Here is a 16,225-nt window from a genome sequence, read left to right on the forward strand (position 1 = left end):
CATCAAGATCGTAGTCAATGCCCCTCATACCTGTCGAGATCGAAGGCGACACCGCCCCTCCTCCTTTAAATTGTAATCGAAACCCAAGAGTTGATTTGTGGGTTTGTTGTGAGGGGTTGTTTTAAAGGTGGGTTTATGGCAAGGGGTTGTTTTAGAGGTGTTTGTGGTGAGAGGTTGTTATAAAAGTGGGTTTGTGGTGGCTAGGGTGGTTACGAGGTGGGTTAGTACGGTGGTTTTGGCCTTTCGGTGGTTAGGGTGGCGTGGTAGGGGTGTTCAAAAATACCCGACTCGACTGACCCGACCCAATGACCCGCTGACCCGACTTAATTTAACCGGGTATTTTTTTAATTTTTCTAAAATTAACGGGGCGGGTACCCTACCTAGGAAATCAAGCGGGTATTCGGGTCAGGTTATGGGCGAGTTGTGGGGGTGTCGGGTACCCGCTAACCGTGAGTTTTTTTTTTATATTTTTATAATATGTTCTTTTAAAGTGTTGGGGACTTAGGGTTATCTTCACTTCCATTCTCTCTCCTCTACTTCTACAGCCATCATCCCCCCCTTCATGCTCACTCCTTTGCTCTTCAATTCACTCCTTAATTACACTTTACAATTACTCCTAGATTTCTAGCTTTCTTCATCTTCCTCCCTTTATTTTGCGTATTATATGGATTATGGATGACCTATCCATTTCATGAGGAGTCGTGAGTTCCTGACGGCTTACCGCTTACAAACAATCTAGGTGCGGTGCTGGTGCTGCTGCTTCTGTGTACGTATGTTTCGGTGATTCCTGTCGGCTGTCGTTGTTGGATTGTTGCTGCTTCTTAGTTTAAATTTGATTGATTTTTTTTGGAATCTTGTTGTTTGTTGGGTATGCTATGAATTATGACTTTGCAAGTAGTAGTTAATTTTTTATTATATTTTTTAATAAAAAATCGTAATTAAAGTTAATCTGTGTTTGATTGATTAATATAATTAGAGTACTTTTAGAGCTATTATGACCACGATTATGATGAGTTTTGGTTCTTTAAGCAGGCTTGATATGAAAAAAGCAGGCTAGCATTAAATTTTAATTTATTAAGTAAAAAGATAATTTTTTTAAAGGGTACCCGTGACCTGACCCGGTAAAATCAGGTACTCGACAACCGGGTACCCGGTTTTATCGGGTCGGGACATGGGCCGGTAAATTCACTACCCGAAAACCCGGGTACCCAATTATGAGCACCCATAGGCGTGGATGTGTGGTGGTTGCTACTTGTGTGCAATAGTTGTGGGTGGCCATGTGTGGGCGTCGAGAGGGTTGATGTGGTGGTGTGGTGGTTGTGGTGTGACTAAGGGTGGGTTTCGTTGCGGCGATTTATGGTGGCTATAGGGTGGGGTTATGGTGGTTAGGATGGGTGGTTGTTGTTGGTGTTGGTACTTAGTAATGATAGGGTGGTTGCTGATATTGTATTTGGTGGGATGGTGGTGATTAATTAACTGCTCTTATTTTAATTAAAACTCCTTAAAAGTTTTGTCTCGTGCAATGGATTTGGTTGCATAAAATAAGAAACGAAGGTTGTTTCGGGGTTTTTTATGTGTCCTGCGGGAGAGTTACAACACCGAGACTGGATCCCCGCGCCTGTACCTGCAAAATAACGAATACTCCCGGGGTTGGGAGTTCCGCCTCCGACGATCAAGTTAGAATGTGTTCGGATGTAAGAAAGTGCGGAATATAGATGGGATCAGGCTCCTCTTAGGAGAGGAATGATCATCCGGCTATCTCAGACAGCCTCGAAATCCGAGCCTTAGCTCTCAAGAAATGCAATTGGTCCATGTGGCGGCTTTAAATCACCTTGGACCTCTAACGAGGTGACACGTGGTGGACTCTGGTTGGTCCACGTGGATGACACGTGGTAGGGTTCAATTGGTCCACGTGGCGGAGTTAAATCCCCTAATCATTTTCCCCCCATAGGGGTAACGTGGCTTGCCACGTGGCGCCTATGATAGGTCACACTCTAATTGGCCAATAGTTTTTACTATTTTTTTTTACCGTCTCTTGAAATTCACCCCCTTATAAATAAGGGATGTCCAAATCATTTGTTTGGACATTCTAGAATTTTCAAACTCTCAGACTTTGGACTTTAGCCTTTGACTTCTTCTTAGAGAATGACTGACGCTTGCTAGCTGACCGCCTGCTCTTACAGCTGCTAGATTTTTTCAAGCACCTTCAATCTTTTTAAATCAAAGGTAACCACTTGTATTCTCTTGTACTTTCTCTTTGTTTGTTTTCTTTTTTGAAAATGGTTTCTCAAAAGCACACGGCACGGCCTAGGTTAGTTATCAGTCGATCACCAGGGACGGCTGAATCTAGAACTAGGAGTGTCGACTGCCCCTTGCTGGACCACGCACCCTCTGCAAACTGCCCTAAGTCCGACTGTCTATGTGTCTGTATAGGACACCATGGCCAGAACTAAAAGAACTGCAAGGGTGACCAACTCAGACGCCACATCCTTCTATGCGCCTGTCAATGAGATATCTGACGTGCCGCCTAGCGCCCAAGCACTCCCAGTGATTCCATTTTGGAAGAATCAGAGGAGGAGGTTCAAAATGACATTTCAGGCTTTGTTGATCTAGCTCGTCAGGCAGACGCTGCGTCCAAGAGCTTAGGCAGTGACTCTGAGCCAAGTACTTCAAGCAAATTCTTTGATGACTTTGAAGAAAGGCACTCTGGGCTAGAGACAGCGAGAGAATCCCTTTCAGTAGAAATGGGAGAAGACTGGGCAGAGCCGTCTGCTACCCGTCGAGAGCAATATGCCGCCTACTATCATCATGTTCCCGTAGGCAGGCGAAAAAAAATGGCGGATAAAATAGGAAGCTTCAGAGCTAACCATGTCATGGGGCATGGTTATATCTTATGCACGCCGGATGCCGAGGACACTGTAGTCTGGCCAAAGGGGTCCATCTACGGGGACGAATGGTTTTGCTGCTATGAGGTTACTATTAAGGCTGGCCTAATATTTCCTCTACATCTGGCTGTGGAGCGAATCCTGGACGGATAGCAACTGGGTGTCTAGCAACTGGCCCCAAACTCTTGGTTCAACATCTTAGGCTATGTTGCCGGCTGCAAAATATAACTAGCTATACGATGGGACATATCTGGCTGCCTGTGGCCTTAGTGGAGAGATACCGAGAGGTAGTTGACCGCATGTTCAAGTGTTTTGTAAGACTCGGTTGATTTTGTGTCGAACTAACTCTTTGATTCATCTTTTGCAAATAAAGCTATGGAGAAGCTCTCAGCATCAAAGAAAGTTGTTGCCCTATACCACTTGGCCATCCTGGGCAAGCGATGGCCAAGCGGCCTATTGAAGAGTCGCCTGCTTCACAGGTGCCCAAGGTGAACTTCTCTTCCATTTGTCTAAGTCAAAATTAATTTTTTGTGGCCTGCTTCTCACTCTGTGGTTTTTGTAGCAGGGCGACCCCAACAAACCCTCTCTTTCATAGTCGGATCCAAAGGTTCGGAAGTAGACGGCTGGTGATATGAGCACTCTTGGAAGATCTAGGAAGCATGTGGCCTCAAGGCCAGGGAAGAACCCACCTCCAAAATCTCCAGCCATCCTTGAGGGCAGTCGGCCTCAGAAAGAGAAGGAGAAGGAGAAGGAGAAGGAAAAGGAGGCGGTTGCTGAAGGTATCAAAGACTTGTTTTCTTTTCCTTTTGAGGGTTAAATTCAATCAGCAGTCGTCTAGTACCTCTGAAAGCAGTCGATCTATTGGCCAAATTTACAACAACTACTTAAAAAATGCTGAATGTGCAGATGCCCCTAGGCTGGATCTTGTACAGCTGGCCAAGTCCATGCTGAAAATCTTCTCCCTTAAGGACAGGGAGGCGGTTAGAGGAGTCGGCACCCTGAACCTGGACGCCATCCTCGCTCTTCTGGCTGAGGTATACTTGTAAAAAATTTCTATTTCTTATTTATATAACTTGTGAGCCGCCTATAACTGACGTCTGTTTTTAGCTAAGTGCAGTCTATGCTGCGAGTGCACGATCCTCGCAGGCCCATCAACGAGAAGACCAAGGAGGTAAAAGCTGCGAATGCTCGCTCCGCCTCTTTGCATGATAAGGCCATGTTTTAGATTGCTCAAAATGAAATATTAACGACTGACATAATATATTCACAGGAGATCGCCAACCTGCAGGTCAAGGTTGACTTAGACGCTGCGAAGAAGCGGGTCTCTGAGCTGGAATAGCAGGTTAAGGACCTCAAGGCCAAGCTCGAGCCTCTCAAAGAGGCAAAGAGGGAAGCAGACGGCCTTCCTACTCGATTTGACAAACTGAAATAGCGGCTGGCTAACCAGGAAGTCCAGCTCACCAAAAAATACACTTTTAGAGCCGAGGAGGAAATGCAGGCCTTGGTCAAAGACATGATGGACGACTGCAACATCATCATGGAGATGACCTAGGTGGCTCTTTTCCCGAACTCCAGCTATGAGGGCTGGAAGAATCATTTTGCCACCTCTACTCAAGAGTACAATGACAAGATCATGGGCCAAGGCCAAGGTGGAGAAGAGGAGGAGAGTGAATCGTCTGATTCTGCATCTGGGGGGTTGGACCACGAGGAACAGGAGGAAGGGGAGGATAATGAAAAAGAACAGCAGCCGGGTGGGGACCAAAAGGATGCGGCTGCTGATGCTGAACAACCCCCTCCTACTGCTTAAGCTTTCCCTATTTTTATATCAACTTTCTTCGGCCTGCATGCCGCTTGCTTTGTATCATTACCCGACCAAGGGGTTGGGGTTTATTGACAATTTTAACATTTTTGTCGGTCTTCTGGCCGACTGTTAATATGAATCATCCAGCAGTTTTGTCGGTTTTTCTAATTTGCACTTTGCTTTGAATTTTTGCATTTCATAAATTTTGCTAAGTATAGCTTGCCTTTTTGTATGGATGCTTTGAATACTCTTCAATATGCCGATTGCTTTGGTATACCAAATGTTTTTGCCCCTGGGTGGCTGTGCGCCTCGTTTTTAAAGGCTGATGGATTGACTTGGAAATTTTTGATACTTTAAAGAGTATGGATGATTTCTAAGTCAATCAATCACTATGGTGATTGCCCCAAACTAGGCGGATAATTGGTCATTGGACAGACGGTTATACGCTAAGCATGATCCGACTCTTGACCTTATTTATAGTTCATAAGACGAACTATGCATAGCTGCCAAGTTTTATACTTAGCTTATTTTTAAATTTCAAATATGCCGTTTGTATGATATTTGGAAAATATCAGGCTTCAAACAAAATATCTAACCAGGATAGCAGCTGCCTGTTATGTTGCCGGCGTTAGCTTCAACTATCTTAGTGTCACCATCCTAAGTAGGAATAGTGGCCGAATACCGACTGTTGTCAATACGACAGGCGGTTTTATTCGAGCCTTTTAGGTTCCATTTTAGGTTTTTCAGGTTGAACGACTGTGAGGTAGCCCTTAGGATTAAATCAGTCTTTGTCACTTGGATTTAAAATGTATAAAGGAAGCAGACGGTAAAAGTCCGCTTGATTGCTTCGCATGCTTGGCTGCTAATTGTTGGACTTAGCTTGTTTTGCAATTTAGCTGCTAAGAGTTGAACTTAGCTTATATCCTCAAAGTTAGCCGACCGAGTTGCCCCTGAGCAATCAGCAGATGGTTATCTGACTCAGATATTATAGACTATCGCTTGTTTTGTAGAATAGTCGGTAGTCTTTGTTATCCTTGTCTCATTTGATCAATGCAAACGACTACGAGCTTGTCTTTATGGAAAACCGGTAGGGCCGTTTGTTTTTGTTTATAGAGCAATGTGCCACCCAAATGGGAGATGGTCTTTGCGATGAATTCACCCGGATGGATGTCGCCGACCGCCTGTTCATGCAGGGCAGACGTATTAGTTTATTTTATTCAATCCGGCCATAGGCCTCATATTGATCATCTGGCCATAGGCCTCAGAAGGTCATTCTAAGAGGAACAACGCATAGCCGCTAAGTTTTCAGTCTTAGCTTTGCTTTGCTTATGTTGGAGCAGAAAATCGAAATAATTAATAAGGCCGCCTGTACATTGTACAAATGGTAATTTCATAGAGAGTACATAAGAAGCCAAAGATTTAACTTTCATTGATACTTAAGTACCAAATAAAATTACAATTCTCAGAAGTAGTACTTTTTCAAGTTATTTGCATTCCAAGTTCTGGCTAGTTGCCTGCTGTATGGTGTTTTCAGGCGGTAGGTGTCACCTCTTACTTCTTCATAGATCCTATAGGGGCCTTCCCAATTGGGAGTCAGCTTTCCCTGCTCATTGGCCCTACCGGTCGCCTCCATTTTTCGCAACACAAAGTCCCCCACTTTTAGGGGCTGCTTGTACACTCTTTTATTGTAGGCTCTCGTTATTCTCAGATGTTAGATCTCATGGCGCAAGGCAGAATTGCCCTTGCATTCTGGAAGGGTGTCTAGTGCTAGCCGCATGGCCTCCTAGTTAGCCTCCTCATCATATAACATGACTCGAAGAGTCGACTCATAGTGCTCAATAGGCAAAACAGCTTCCGCCCTATAAACCATGAGAAATAGAGTTTCACCAGTTGCCCCTTTTTCAGTCGTCCTGATGGCCCACAGAACATGCGGTAGCTCGTCAGCCCATAGGTCGCCAGCTCTTTTAATTTTCTTTTTGATGTCATCAGAGATTAACTTGTTGAAGGCTTCAACCTGGTCGTTTGCTTAGGGACGACCGACTGATGCAAAACAGTGAGAGATCCCTTGGTCTCCCAACCAGTTGTTGAGAGCAGGCGTCTTAAATTGAGGACCATTATCAAAGACCATAGACATGGGTACCCCATACCGAGTGATGACATTTCTCCAGATGAAGGAGATAACATCTTTGGTCTAATGCCTTTGACCGCCTCTCCTTCGACCCATTTGGTGAAGTAGTCGACAGCAACCAGGATATACCTCCGTCCGCCTGTAACAGGCGTATATGGTCCCAGGATGTCCATGCCCCAATTAGCGAATGGTACTGGGCTATGGATGGCCATCAGATCAGTGGTCGAATGGTGGATAAGTTTGGCAAACCTTTGACACTTGTCACCTTTTTTCACCATTTCCATGGTGTCTGCTTCAAGAGTGGGCCAAAAGTAGCCCTGCCGCCTGGCTCTCTTTGCTAGGATCCTGCCGCCTATATGGGAGGCGCAGAAGCCTGAGTGCAAGTCTTCTAAAACCTCTCGTCCCCTCTCTGGGGTGACACATTTTAGTAAAGGTTAGAGATAACCCTATTTGAAGAGTTCTCCATTATGAATCTCAAAACTGGTCGCACGTTTTTTCATTGCAACCATCTTTGAGTAAGTATCCGACAAGGTGCCGTCTATTAAGTAAGCCCGAATGTTATCCATCCAGGTTAAGCTTCGGTCTAGTACTCCAATGGGATCTTCTTCAATGCTTCTTTTTTCCATAACTTCCTAGAAGACTAACCTAGGTGTGTCACAAGAGGTGGATGATGCAAGTTTTGAGAGAGCATCTGCCTGATTGTTCTTGGACCTGGGCACCTAACTTAGATGAAATTCGTCAAGTGTCCCAGCCTATTCTTTGACCACCTGCATATATTTGATCATAGCTGGATAGTTGGCCTCATAGTCACCATGGTATTGGCTTACAATCAACTGCGAATCAGAGCAGATGTCCACTTTCCTTGCTCCAGTCGCCTTACACATGTGAATGCCTACTAGTAGGGCTTCATATTCTGCCTCATTATTTGAGGCTTGGAACTTAAATTGTAATGCATATTCATACTTGTCTCCTCCAGGAGATTGACATATGACGCCTGCACCACAACCGTTCAGGGTGGAGCTCTCGTCCACATATACCTTCCAAATCTGCTCAAGGTTTTCATGATTAGCCGGCCTTGTCATTTCGACAATGAAGTCGGCAAATGCCTGTCCCTTCATTGCCTTTCTTGGTTCAAAGGAAATTTCAAGACTTTGAATTTCAATCGCCCATTTGATCATTCGGCTGGATGATTCCATGGTTGTCATTGGACGCTTGATTGGTTGGTCTGTGTAAATCACTACCGGATGCGCTAGGAAGTAAGGTTTTAACTTCTTAACTGCCATAAAGAGGGCAAGTCCAAAATTTCAACCATGGGGTACCTCAACTCTACATTCCGTAGAACATGACTGATGAAATAGACCGGGAGCTGGGTGCCGCCTCTTTCAGCAAGGAGAACAGCACTGAGCGCATGGTCAGAGATGGCTAGGTACATGTACAACACTTCCTTTGGAAAAGGACTAACTAGCCTTGGCAAAGAGTGCAATTGTTGTTTCAACTTTTGAAAGGCCGCCTTTGCATCCGCCCTCCATTGTCTTCATTTTAATAGCTTGGAAAAAATATAGAGGCACTTGTCGCCTGATCGACTGAGGAATCTCCCCAATGACGCCAGGCAACCTGTCGACTTTTGAACTTCTTTTACAGTACGGGGCGACTGCATTTTTTCTGTGTTGGCCTCTATCCCCCTTTGATCAATCAAAAATTCGAGAAACTTCCCATACTCAACACCAAAGACATACTTCTTGGGATTGAGCATGACCTGGTGCCGCCTGAGTGTGGCGAAAGTTTCTCGGAGGTCTGTAAGATGATCCGTCTGAAGTTTGGATTTGACTATCATGTCATTAATGTACGCCTCCACATTCCTTCCAATTTGATTAATGAAGAATGTATTAATCATTCGCTGGAAGGTAGCAGGCGCATTCTTCAAACCAAACAACATCACAATATAGCAGAATAACCACTGATTATTGACGAATGTCGTCTCTTCTTGATCTTTTTTCCACAAGGGTATCTGGTGAGAGCCTGAATAGGCGTTCATAAAGCTCATCAAGGCATGGCCGGCTGTAGAATCGACTAGACTGTCGATCTTTGGAAGAGGATAACTATCCTTCGGACATGCCTTGTTCAGGCCTGTGTAGTCAACATACATGCGCCAGGTACCATTCGGCTTTTTCACGAGCACAACATTGGCAACCCAATCCGGGAAGTAGCATTACCGAATGAACCCAGCATCCAACAATTTTTTCACCTCGGCGGCTGCCGCCTGGCTTCTTTCTTCACCGTGGTTCCTCTTCTTTTGCCTAACCGGCTTCTTTTATGGATCCACAGCAAGTTTGTGAACGGCTAGATCCGGGCTGATGTTTGGCATCTCGTCAACTTCAAAGGAAAAGATGTCTTTGAACTCTTTCAATAGGCTTTGCAGGTCTGCACCCAATTTAGCAAAAGCAGCCATCCCCACCTTAACAGTATGTTCTAGATGAGTGTCATCCAGAACAATATCAATGTGCTCAGCAGCCGGCTGGGGACGGAGTTCATTCGGCCGTTCTCCGGTCAGTGTTTGCTATTGCTTTTCTTTTTTCACAACCACCATCTGGTCGGCCTTTCTCTTTTTGCCGCCTGCTATGGGAGCAGGCGCGGATTCCTTGACTTTGTCAAGGTTTATAATTTCTCCACTGGGGCTGGATGCGACCACAGTGGGTTTGACGTTAGAGAGATAGCACTCCCTAGCCGTCTTTTGGTCCCCCCCCCCCCGTAGGGAGCCGACTGTTCCGTAATCCCTTTCAAACTTGAGAAGCATAAGGGAAGGAATGATAACAGCTTTGGACTCATTTAGGGTGGGATGACCCAAAATCATGTTATAGGCGGTCAGCTCTTCAACAACGAACTAGACCACCAAGTGGTGTCCCTCTCCCTTTTCTCCCATTCGAATGGGTAAGGCTATTCGATCTTCCGGATGCACAACTCCGCCCCCAAATCCCACTAAGGGATGAGACACCTTGTGCACTCAGGCTTGTGCTGGAGCTTGGTCAAGCACTTGTGGCTGATGAGATCAGAGGAATTGCCGGTGTCTATGAGGATTCGGCCCACCTTTTGGTCGGCCACTTTGCATTCGATGACAATGGGGTCATCATGCGGCCTCCTGACATTACCCCTATCTCCCTCAGAGATGAAAACTTCAGGGAAAGTGTCCTTAGACTTCTTCCCCTCATCAACTGAGCTAACGTCTAGCCGCCTAATGTAATCTTTGGTTCCCCGAATGGTTGGGCCGCCTCCAGCATAACCGCCTGCTATTGTATAGATCTGTTCTTCGCAAAACTATTAGCAGGTTGAGACTTTTTCTTGGACGACTGCCCAGGGTTAGTTTGCAGAGTAACCTTGGACCTCAGAATGTAGGACTTGAGTACTCCTTTGTCAGCCAAACAGTCCAACAGCCGCCTAAGACTATAGCAGTCATTGGTGTCATGGCCAATGTCCTCATGAAAATGATAGTACTTATTTTTGTTCTGATTTTTGGCGAAACCTTTCATAGCAGCCGGCTTTTCAGTAGTCATCCTGTCCTTTATCTCCATGAGGATGGAGTGACAGTCTTTATTGAACTCATACTTTGGGGAGTACGTTTTAGTTTCTTTCTTTTTCTTCTAGGATGGTTGTTCAGAGGTATCAGCCACCTAGACTTATTTTCTTTTCTTTTCTTATTTTCCTTCTTAGCCGGCTGTGCTGACCGACTCTCTCTTTTGTTAGACTTTTTGGAGTCCGACTGTTTACAGATGTTGCAAAGTTCGGTCGCCTGTGTTTAGGCATCCGCCTCCATCAGTGCTTCTTGGAGGGTAGTAACCCTCTTTCTGACAAGGTCAAACTTAAAGGTCGACCCGTCCTTTAGACCTTTGAAAAATTCTGTTTAGGCCACTTCATCAGACAGTCCTTAAATCTGAATTCTCATCAGATTAAACCGCCTAATGTATGACCGAAGGCCTTCTTTCTCTCCCTGCTGAATTACACCCAAGTCAAGACTTGTTTTCTTAGCAGGGATGTTCATTAAGAAGTTGGACGCAAACAAGTATGTAAGCGTCTTGAAATTTTTGATGCATCCGGCTAGTAGGTTGCCGAACCATTGTTGGGCGACGCCCTTCAATGTAGCCGGAAAGCATCGACACCATGCAGCATCATCCAACCTTTGTAGATAAATGGGGTTGGTGTATGTCATAAGGTGATCTTCTGGATTGGTGGTACCATCATAAGTACCTACCAATACATTTTTCACCTTTGCCGGCTGTACGACCTCAGTTATTTCCTTGGAGAACGCAGAGGGTTGTTCCCCCAGTCTTGGCAGTCGGAGCTGCCAGTCCAAGGGTGGACATTATGTGCCGCCTACCCCCCAAAGAGGTTCGACTGCATGTAAGGTTGTCCATACGGCATGTATGGCTGTTGAGGCGCATACGGGGCCGCATGGAGCATCTAAGGACTAGAGTGTGCGGACATGCCGCTTGTCTGGTTCTCTCGGTTTAATTGTGAATACCTTATTGAGGTATTCTGAAAGCTGTCTTGCAAGCTCGACGTTGAAGCTGACTCTGACAGTTGCATGTTCTTCTTTTGCTGGATTAACATGCGAGCATCAGAATAAGTTTTCTTTTAACCATTCGGCAGTACATGTCGGATGGCCTTCCTCTTTCCTGGCTCAAGGGACCGGAATTTGGGCTAAATTCATCAGGGGCCTCTGTTCTTCCCTAAGTTTAGGGTAAGGAGCGGCCTATCGGTCTTTGACCGGCGTATTCCTCTTAGAATGGGAGGGCTTCTTTGCCGACTGTTCCTCGGTGGAAACAGTCGTCCGTTTATCAATCAGGTCCTTAATCTCCCCTTTGAAACTTGTCATGAGAGTCACGAGCTCGTTTCTGGTGATGGGGATGGAGCCTTCGGCCGCCTGGTGTTGACCAATCGGCTAGCCGGTTGGTTTGCTAGGACTTGCCTGTTCGTCACCCCGTTGCCTCCTTTCGGCAGGACGGATGCGCCTAGTTCTTAGTGACCCATCAGGGGCCATGTATTTGTCGACCTCAAGGTCGTCATCTGTATCTTGGTCAGTATAGACCTGTGCGTCGGCCATAGGTCGTTTCTCATTAAGAGGCGGTACAGGTTCTTGTGAAGCCATCTTAGTAGTACTTTCCCCATAGACGGCGCCAAATGTTTCGGGGTTTTTTATGTGTTCTGCGGGAGAGTTACAACACCAAGACTGGATCCACGCGCCTGTACCTGCAAAACAACTGATACTCTTGGGGGGTGGGAGTTCCGCCTCCGACGATCAAGTTAGAACATGTTCGGATGTAAAAAAGTTCGGAATGTAGATGGGATCAGGCTCCTCTTAGCAGAGGAGTGATCATCCGGCTATCTCAGAAAGCCTCGAAATCCGAGCCTTAGCTCTCAAGAAGTGCAATTAAAGCTAGAGTTAATGCTCAGCAATTAATGTACATGTGTGTTTAATAATTTCTGAATGATGTTACTCAGGGGGAACATCTCCCTTTTATAGGGTCTCGTAATGTGTGCTAGTCTTAGGTTTACGGGAAACCTAGGTTTGACTGGGGTCCTTGGAGTATGGGCCTTGAAAGGCTGCTTATCCAAGTTAGCAACTTGTCTGCCACGTGTCGTGGCCTAATTGGTCCACTTTGGACCTCTCACGAGGTGACACATGGCGGACTCTGGTTCGTCCACGTGGATGCACGTGGCAGAGTTCAATTAGTCCACGTGGCGGGGTTAAATCCCCTAATTGAAGGTAGTATTAAATTTTATTCTACCTAATAAACAATGGGATAGAGAAAAATTAAGGGCTTTTCTTCCTGAAAACATCACAACCCAAATCATGGGCATTCCATTACCTCTCAATGATTTGATGGACACCCTCCGTTAGGGAGTCCGTACGCATGGAAACTTCTCAGTTAAGTCAGCTAATTGGCTCGCTCATAATCTCAATCCTGAAGACAACAATTGGCTCCAAAGATGGATTTGGAAAATAAACATCCCTCCCAAACTCCAAATTTTCCTTTGCCAAATATTTCATAATAGTTTAGGTGTTCAAGACTAATAAGTGTCATTTATGACACATTTTAGGGTGTTTTTCTCCCTTAGTTTTAGGTTTATTTTGGTATTTCTTGGTCATTTCTAGTCCTTTTAGTCTTGTTTTAGTTAATAGAGTCTTAGTATATGTTTTTAGGCCTTAGTTGTGAATAATGCGTTTTTTGCTCGTTTTCTAGCTTGATTTGCGTGCTTTTCTATGTGATCTTTCACTCTTTTCTCTCTTGGTCTATTTGTTTAGATACTTGGTCTTTTCCTTAATGATTGATGACCCGAGAGAAGGCCGAAAAACTCATTAGAAAAACCCTTGAAACCAAGATGAAGCTAAGAAGCAGAGCATTTGCAGCCCTTAAGGCTAGAACCGGTGCCCGAGCAACCCTTAGCTCCGCATGGCACAGGCCCTCGCACCAAGGAAGCCAAGCAGGATCTGGTCCATCGTGGCGCGGCAATGTCCGTCGTGGTTGTAATACCCTGTATTTTATACGTTATTTAATTTAAATAAGTATTTCTTAAAGTATTTAAATAATTCGAAATGAATTATTTATGGTTTTTATTAATTTTAAAAGAATTATTTTAATTAAAAGTTTATTTTTAATTATTTAATAATCTTGAAAAATATTTTATTTTATGATTTGGAAATATTGGGGCATATTATTTTATAAAAGATAATTTTTAAAGTCAATGTATTTAAAGAAAGTCAAAATACTAGTTTGACTAGAAAATGGATCATTAAGGGTAGTAAAGGAATTTTAAGTAGGAGGGATTTTGAGAGGGGGTATAAATACCCATCATATACCTAAGGTGAAGTGCACCCAAAGGTAAACTCTCTTTCTCTCTTATTTTATTTTCTCCTTAATTTTTCCCCTTCCCCTTTATTTTTTTTTTATTTTTTTTTCAATCACCACTCACACACCACCACACACGGTCGGCGCCACCATCACACGCCACCACCGGCTGGAGACCACCACCATCGGTGCACACCAGCAGCGGCGACCACCAAGCGGGCGCGCGACAGCCGCCAGCCATGGTGGTTCGTACGCCCTTTTAAAAAAAATTATTTTTCTTTTTGATTTTTTATTTAATCTAGCCTTAATCTAATTATTATTTTTGGGTTTTGGGATGGTTTTAAGATGTTTGATAATAAGTATTTTGTATATAAATTTTCAGGTTTGGTTTTAATTTAAAAAGTCCCAAATTGAAAACCCTAGGTTTCTAAATTAGTCTTTATTGATGGAATTTGATAGTGGTTGATTAAAACTATTGAAATTAATGTTTTTAAACTAAATTACAATAATTTTATAAGTTTTAATAATGCTGGAATTTTTATATATAAGCTATAATTATGTTTCTTGAAAGGATTTTTAATTACCCATTAATTGGGAATAAAAGTAAGGGTTTTACATTAAATTCTAGCTTGTTTTAGAGGGTTTAAGAGTGATTTAAAGAGTGTATGTATTGCTCGAAATTTATGTGAAAGAGGTATAAATACTTCTTTGTAATTTTGGTTTGTAGGAGACTTTCAAGTGAGTGATTTTATTTAGTCGTGGTGATTTTGAGATCGTATTCAAGGTACGTTCGCGTATTTAGTAATTATTTGAATATGTAGAAGCATGCTAGGCTTTGCTTAATTAATTCCAAGTAGTATCATGATAGGTGATAGTTGAAATTTGTTGATGGGATTGATGATTGGTGAATGATTTGTGATGTATGAATTATTTATGGAGAATTGTTGATTGGAATTAATTATGTTGGCATATTGGTTATGAACAACACTTTATTATTGGCATGGTAGAGAGCATGTTTAATTAAACTAAATGTTTAATTTGGTTTGGAATATGAACAGGAAATTTTATTATGGTTCATATAATTTTTTTATTGATTCTTTAAGCATGGAAATTGAGCTATTTAAGAGTCTTAGTACACAAGAATAAATTATATTGCGGTGCTTATATGCACTTAAGGTGTTTCTAATACCGAAGGATAGGATTTACGGCGCATTATGCGTTTAAGGTGTCTTTGACACTGAGGTAGATTAAAAAGGGTTCAACTATTAAATTTATGTGGTCATTAATTATTCAAGAATTAAATTGGTATGTTTGATTGCTTGAATGATTTATTATGTTTGATTGTGCTATGGTTTGAGAGTCGTCACCAAGTATAATAATATGTAAACAACGTAAAGTGAAAGAGATTACACACCAAAACTCTTGGAACGTATATACCTTGAGTATGAACATATGGGGGGAGTTATGGGGTTTAATATTTAACCATGACTTCTACTGGGTGTACAGGACGCTGTATTTTCCTTTTTATTTATCTTATGCGCAGGACGTCCAGTCACTTCATGTGACATTTTCCTACCCGGTTAGCTCACGGTGTAGTTCACCTCAATTTATTTAAGGCAAGGATTTGGTTGGAAATCCGTTCAATGTGTAATCAAAATTAAATGAACATTGGTATTGGTCTAGTTAGGTGTTGAATATTTGTATCCTTGTAAACAGGTGCAACACGGTAAGTTGTGTGATGATAGGATGAAAGCATGTTAGTGTGTTTTATTACGCTTATGTACTTAGCATTGCTGATTGTGTGTTTGTATGTTTGTTTGGCCTTGTCTTTACCTTGGCCCTACAACGACCCATTTCTAATGGCGAGTAGTGGGGAAGTAAAGAGAAGCTTTTCAGGATGGTGAAGCATTTTTCATGAAGGGCATGAGTAAAGAGCGAATCATGCTTAGTTCTCATAAGGAATATGATGTGTTTTATTTGCTTTGAATATTATTTGTTTGATTATGTTCATGAGACTAACACAAAGGTTTTCAGTATTGTTTGGTTTTAAGGGCCTGCAATGGTTCCAAGTTGTAGGTTGACTTGTTTGACTTAGTTTGACTTTTACTTTTGTTTGGTTTGACTTTTTAAGTTAACTTGTTTTAAAATGGTTTTAAAGAGAGTCTTCCACTGTGTGTGTCTTTGATATTTGTCTTAGTCGTTTTCACGGTAGCGGTAATGTCTTAAATTTTCCTATTTCGTATTTTAAAAGGGCAAATTTGGTATTTTGAAGGAAAGAAATTTCTAGGGTGTTACAATGACGCGACGGACCTGCCGTGGCGCGGCAAGGTGCACCGTGGCGCTGCACTCCTGAGCCACCGCGGGTGCGGCTTTGTTCATCGCGGATGCGGTACTTCGTTCCTGGAGATGCCCCACTGCGGGCGTGGCCCAGCCACCGCGGGCGCGATGTTCTAGTTTTTATTCGCGTTTAATCTTCGATTTTTCTCCTTTTTCTTCTTGTAATATAAATAGTGTTCGGCCCTATTTCAAAAAAAGGAGGGACTTATTTTAGGCAGATTTTTACATTTTC

This window comes from Chenopodium quinoa, unplaced genomic scaffold (assembly GCF_001683475.1).
Source record: "Chenopodium quinoa cultivar QQ74 unplaced genomic scaffold, ASM168347v1, whole genome shotgun sequence".
In the NCBI taxonomy this organism is placed as follows: Eukaryota; Viridiplantae; Streptophyta; class Magnoliopsida; order Caryophyllales; family Amaranthaceae; genus Chenopodium; species Chenopodium quinoa.